Below are 7,435 nucleotides of genomic sequence, written 5' to 3'. Positions count from 1 at the left end.
ACTCTTTAAGTGTCTCGTTTCCTAATCTAATTCTCTCAGCATCACCCGATTTAATTTGACTACATTCTTTATCTTTGTTTTGCTTCTGTTGGTGCTCATCCTGTGTCATCCTTTCAAGACACTATCCATCCCTTTCAACTGCCGGTCGAGAATCTGTGGGACCACCTCGAACAGGCTGTTCGCATGAACCGTGGCGCAGCTGGCCACGGCACTGGAGCCGGCATGGCTCCACTTCCCTGTCGCTGCCTTCCAGAGTCACATTGACTCCCTTCCTGCAGGTCTCGCAGCGGTCCACGCTGCAGGTCGTTATTGAGGGTTTTGACAAACGGCCACATTAGTGTGACTGGATAGTGTATTTACTTCACCTCAGAACATAAGAACTTAATAGAGCCAATATGAAAAGTAATTATGCTGCGATTAAAATAACGTATAATCCATGTAGTTGTTGTTGCTGTTGTTGTTGTGGTCTTCAGTCCTGAGACTGGTTTGATGTAACTCTCCATGCTACTCTATCCTGTGCAACCTTCATCACCCAGTACCTACTGTAACCTACATCCTTCTGAATCTGCTTAGTGTATTCATCTCTTGGTCTCCCTCTACGATTTTTACCCTCCACGCTGCCCTCCAATACTAAATTGGTGATCCCTTGATGCCTCAGAACATGTCCTACCAACCGATCCCTTCTTCTAGTCAAGTTGTGCCACAAAATCCTCCCCAATTCTATTCAATACCTCCTCATTCTTATGTGATCTACCCATCTAATCTTCAGCATTCTTCTGTAGCACCACATTTCGAAAGCTTCTATTCTCTTCTTCTCTAAACTACTTATCGTCCATGTTTCACTTCCATACATGGCTACACTCCATACAAATACTTTCAGAAACGACTTCCTGACACTTAAATCCATACTCGATGTTAACAAATTTCTCTTCTTCAGAAACGCTTTCCTTGCCATTGCCAGTCTACATCCTCTCTTCTTCGACTGTCATCAGTTATTTTTCTCCCCAAATAGCAAAACTCCTTTACTACTTTACGTGTCTCATTTCCTAATCTAATTCCGCAGCTTCACCCGATTTAATTCGACTACATTCCATTATTCTCGTTTTGCTTTTGTTGATGTTCGTCTTATACCCTCCTTTCAAGACACTGTCCATTCCGTTCATCTGTTCTTCCAAGTCATTTGCTGTCTCTGGTAGAATTACAATGTCATCGGGAAACTTCAAAGTTCTCATTTCTTCTCCCTGAACATTAATTCCTACTCCAAATTTTTCTTCAGTTTCCTTTACTGCTTGGTCAATGTACAGACTGAATAGCATCGCGGAAAGGCTACAACACTCACTTCTTTCTCAACCAATTCTCCTCTTTCATGCCCCTGGACTCTTATAACTGACGTCTGGTGTAATAGCCTTTCGTTCCCTGTGTTTTACTGCTGTTACCTTCACAATTTCATAGAGAGTATTTCAATGAACTTTGTCAAAATTTTTGCCTTAGTCTACAAATTCTATAATCGTAGTTTTGTCTTTTCTTAACCTATCTTTTAAGATAAGCATTCCCTCTTTCGTTACATAAGCAATTTTATCTTGCAAGTTGAACTCTACATTATAATTACTCCTGAAACAAGAAAATAAATAATTTCTTCAAGGGTTTATGAAGACCCGGAAACGCCTCCAAACGGAAAAAGCTGTTCTGACGTCAGAACTATACGATCCTGTGATTTGCGAAACTCAACACCAGTCGTTACAGGCGCTATACCCAGAGGATCTTCCTGGAATATCAGTCATCCAACACGGTAACGTAAACAGCAAATCTCGCGTTACACACTGACCATATCCACCATCGCAACGAGAGGTCGACGCTGACGTCAAGGCAGAATCACGAATCGGTGGTTCGTCCAACTTTTTCGGACGTGTCCGTCATCGTCTTTTCACAGTTTTGCCGGGGACGTGCGGCCTATGGCGCTTTGCCAAGGTTCACGCGGCTACCCCCGTCGGATATTAGAGTCCTCCTTCGGGCATGGGTGTGTGTGTTGTCCTTAGCGTAACTTAGTTTAAGCTAAAATTAAGTAGTGTGTAAGACTATAGACCGGTGACCTCAGCAGTTGGTCCTATAGGAACTTACCACAAATTTCCAAAATTTTTCTGAGTATCCAGGAGTAAGACATATTGAATAGGTGCTGCAACGAATTGTTTTTGTGTTTCAATATTGCATCTGCGTTTTGAAAACTGATCTTCTGTAATTTATTCAGGTCTCTGTAGTCAGACGGTAATTAGTCAGCTACCTCTAGCAGGAACTATAAGTCAGTATCTTTCACTCTGCAGCTGGGTGTGCGCTGTTATGATACTTCCTGACAGATTTAAACTGTGTTCTGGGCTGAGACTCGAATGTGGACTCTAGCGATTCGTGGGGAATTCTCTTACCAACTGAGCTATCCAGGCACATGGCACGACTTGCTCTCACATGTTTGCTTCTGATACTACCCGCTTTATGAACTTCACAGCAGTTCTCTCGCATACCTAGCGTGACTAAAACTCCTGGGGAAAAGGATACTGTGAAGAAACTAATTTGCCACAGGCCACTTTTCCGCGAAAGGTAAGGTTCCGGGCTCCAAGTCCCGGTCAGCATTCACTTTTAATATGCTAGGAAGTTTTATATGTCAACTAGTTTAAAAAACAGTGCTTCGCTAGCGTAGAGTGTATGGTCTGCAAAGATTGTTTTAATTTTATTTATCTTATCCAGTTTTTTTGTTCACAAATTGCAATATCTTCCAAATTTTTCACGCTAATTAAGGCCATAGAAGCACAGTTTTTTTCCGAACGGACCTCTGATCAAAATGCGATTTGGTACTTGGAGTCGGTGGTCTTAGTTAATACTGCCTTTTGAATTGTGGTGATATTTCCAAAGAAACTTTCTTTTCCAAGTACATATTTTTTTAGATGTGAAGTACAATTTTCGGAGACTTAGCTGTAAGTTGCTTTAATACAACAAATCTTTTCATAAAAACTTTAAATCCCTGTTTCCTTCCTTGGAGGTTGAATTTCCAGAAACACTGAAACCTGTTCTTTTTTATTTCCAACCAAGAAGTCAGATACCAATTTTCATAGACTGTATCTTTATAAATACTTTAGTATTTCTTTAATAATGTTTTATTTTTAAAAAAATATTGTCATCCACTACTTCACCCCAAAGGGGCAAATGCCAGTCTCTGTAATTGTAGCTTCAAAATTGTCTCAATAGCACATATTTCTGAAAAACCTTTCATCTCGTATTTCACCCTCTTACGGGGTGGAATGTCGAAAAATTTCCTCTTAAACGACTCTTACAGTATAACATCAACACGTCTCCAAACTTCAAGTTTCCGTCCTTAGTAGTTTGGGTTGAGCAGTGATGAATCAGTCAGCCTATAAAGACATTTCCTTTTGTATATAGGTAGTACCTATGTGGTCTCCAGTATCAGAGTCCACTTTCAGCTAATGCTACTATCGTTATATAACCCTACCACTGCTATTGTAATTTAGTATGCTTTTACCTAAATAACAGAAAACCCTGTCTCAGTGTTGCCACGTATAACCCTCTTACTACATTTAGTTTAGTTTCCAGATAAAGTACACTATGGAAGGATAGTCCTGTTAATAGCAAAAGCTAATCAATAGTGGTACCCCTTTTACAGGATTTGACGGTGCGTTGTGTCTAATGGATAAATAAATCAGATTATTCAATTCTTTTCCTAAGATCTTACCCAGTGATTAGAAAGAAGCGCAGTAAGAATAATATTATATTGAAGCTAGGACGACACAGTTACAAGGTCATTTAGTGGTTTAAAACATGTACCAATAGTATCCAGCCTATCAAGGCAATGAAACAGTGAAGTATTGGAAAAGCAGAAGTATGAATTTTGACTACTTTCTTGCTGCTGTTTAATTTGTTTCTTTAAATAAATATTACTCCACTTAAACAATGTTAGACTACACCGTTATACATTACGTTTTTAAAAGAGAAAAAGTTCAGTAGATAACTTGAAGGAAGCTAAAACAATTAGGCCAGGGGGAACCTTCAGAAAAGCACTTTCCAAAATCAACAAACTTAAATGCTAAGATACTTAGATACTAAAGCACACACTTTTTATACTGAACATTTCAATTCAAGAAAACCTCTTTCTTGCTGGAATTTACTTTCAAGAGTTATTATTCTTGGAGCTATCTCTGTATACTCATTTAAGAGATTTTAATAACTTGGCTTCACTGTGACTGAATTTCAAGTAAGCAAACTTTTACTGTAACACTTTGCAGTAGTTAAGAAAACTTTCTCATTATTTACACAAAATCATTTTAAATGGTGAGTCTTTATTGACTTGGCACTTCATAAGCCTGAAAAAACAGGACACTCGGATTAATCAAACACCAGGAAGGAACCCTATACAGGTGTACTACTAGGGTGAAATAACAGGGTAAATCCGTTTCTTTAAAGTTCAAGATTGATTATTAAAACACAGTTCAAGAATGATTATTAAAACACAGTTCAAAAGTGAAATAAAAAACAGTCTTATCTGGTGACTGTAGGCTTGGGTGTGGCGAACGATTATGACGGCTACACTACCCACAATATGGCCTGCAAGTACCTTGCTGTGTGGGCTCAATATCTCTTCTTGGAGTCGTTCAATTCGCCCTTGTCACCTTTTCCACTCCCCAGAGCCACTTTCGTTTCAAACAAAAGCACAGTGGCTTTTACATAACACCTATTTCTTACATTGTTCCTAAGCGATACCATTTTTTACAAATGTCAAATTTAGATCAACATGAAAAGTTTACACACACAAATATTTTTAAATACAAAAGTCATCAGAAAATCAGTTAACGTAATAAACAGTTTACTTAGTATTTTCATACATTACTCAAATACAATGCGAAGAACGTCAACCTCCAGTATAGTACACTTTATTTTACAGAAACTATAGTACCAATATGCGAACATTTTAAAGCAAAAAATAATAAGAATTTAAATGAACCATAAACAAATAGTGTTATAGTTACTTTTCGCAATTCGAATGTCATTTCGAATGTTTACAGGATATTTTTAAATCTGATAAATTTATTCCTCCTAAGTAATAAAGGCACTAAATAAATCTGTTCAAGCTATTATCTAACAAGCAAACGTCACCAACTTGAATTCGCATTTTAAAGAGGAAAAAAAAAACACACTTGTATGATATCAACCCCAGAAATCGATCCCAAGCGAAGAATTTGGACATAATTCTGATCGTACGGAATTATGACTTTTTGACTGTAAAGTTTTTAGACTTCCGCTCGCACCGGTTATTTAACAATCGCTCTGTCCCACCGGACCCGCTTGAAGCCCGAACGCAAAGTTCTGTACAGCGGAGTGCTAATCACAGTCCTCGTACACGTGTGACGTTGCAGGTGAAGGAAGAGGAGGAGGGAACTAGACATAACTGCCCAAAGTGTTTTGGTATCTTGTTCAAGAGCACACGCTATTCTACGGAAAAATAGGTAGGTAGTATGAAAATATAAAATGTCAACCTCATCCACCAATACAGAGTCGCCATAAATGTTTACCTCGATAACAAAACAATGTAATCCTTTACTGGATACAGTAAATGAAACATGGGTTATGCCACATATGCCTCTAATAATTAAGTTTTGAATCTTACGTAAACATTTAATACAGGTGATACACATCAACTTTTAAATCACTATAATATAAGCAACGCTGGTAACACGCAAAATATCAAACCGGTATTCAGTCTCTTGCCACACATTCTGCAATATGTGTGGTGTGATTGTGTCAATGGCATCTCTGATGTGTTGTTGCAATGTCACAATATCAGCAACTGTTGTCTGTACACAATATCATTCACATACTCCTAAAGAAAGAAATCGAAGGGAGTACTGTCAGGCGATCTAGGAGACCATGAAACTGTACTGTCTCTGCCAACTCACCTGTTGGGAAAGGTTCCAGTAAGAAAACTGCGAATTCCTAGAGCCCAACTGGGGGGAACGCCATGTTCCTGAAAAATGACAGTGTCTTGCATACCCTGGGGTATGATGTAATTCACCAACATATCTAGTTAAATATATCCACTTACATTGCTTTCAAGGAAGAAAAATGAGCCAATCACTCGATCACACTCAAATGGTTCAAATGGCTCTGAGCACTATGCGACTTAACTTCTGAGGTCATCAGTCGCCGAGAACTTAGAACTAATTAAACCTAACTAACCTAAGGACATCAGAAACATCCATTCCCGAGGCAGGATTCGAACCTGCGAGCGTAGCGGTCGCTCGGCTCCAGACTGTAGCGCCTAGAACTGCACGGCCACTTAGATCACACTCACATATTAAGCTTCGGACTGTTCTGAATGTGTTCTCGTACGATATGAGGAGTTACCGATGCCAGGTTTGGACGTTATGGTGGCTAACTGAGCCACAGACATGAAATACAGCCTCATTGGAGAAACAACCACGCTTCAAGTAATCGTAGTCCTCATTCAGACGGTTCAGCATGTCCACTGAAAACTGTTTACTTTTTGGGTGATCATTTGGTTGTAATGCCTCAACAATTTGTACCTTATACGCATACAATTTAAGACATTTGTGAATCACTTCATGCACTGTACTCTTTGTAACTTGAAGCTCACTCGAAGCTTGTCAAACCGATTTCTGTGGCGACTTAGCGAATGCAGTTTGAACTGCCTCCACAGTCTCCTTCGAAACAGACGGTCTGACGCTGTTTGTCCTTTTCTGAATCGAGCCCGTTGCTAAAAAGGTTTCTCTCCATGATCTGGTGCTTTCTTTCCACAGTGCGAAACAAACTTTCGCTGCATAGTAATCGGTGATTTGGTTTCTGCTAGCCACACATCACATTGAGCTTTCTCTTGGAGGGGAAGCCATTTTTACGATACAGCTCACACAGCGCTCCTTGTGGCGAAAGTGTTGAATGAGTCACAGCTGTAAAGAAATGTCACGGGTTCCCTAGTATATCTGTAAAAAAAAAACAACAACAAAAAAACAAAAAAAAACGTTATCACCATAAACTCAATTTTCATTTAATCTTGAAATCAGAGTACACTTTTATGGACATCATGTATATTCAATGTTCTTGTAACAGTATTTCCTTACTGATATTCTGTACATACATACACATTTCAATATAGACCTCAATAAACATCAGCAACTGAAGAGTTATTACGAAATGTATTCAACGATTTTCGACTTACAATGTAATCATGCCAATCATGTTGATGAATAGCGCATCTCCTGCAAATGCACTTCACTTTAACCGCGTCAGTTTTAAAATCCAACGAAAATAACGCAAAACAGCAATGTTAATAATCCAATGTCGCTACGATAATTCTTTAATGAAACTCATTCGTTTTATTATTTACATTGCATTTGAGAGCCACCACATAAAAATGTTCAGT

The sequence above is a fragment of the Schistocerca cancellata genome, chromosome 6 (assembly GCF_023864275.1).
Source record: "Schistocerca cancellata isolate TAMUIC-IGC-003103 chromosome 6, iqSchCanc2.1, whole genome shotgun sequence".
Lineage (NCBI taxonomy): Eukaryota > Metazoa > Arthropoda > Insecta > Orthoptera > Acrididae > Schistocerca > Schistocerca cancellata.
This window is presented reverse-complemented; position numbering follows the sequence as displayed.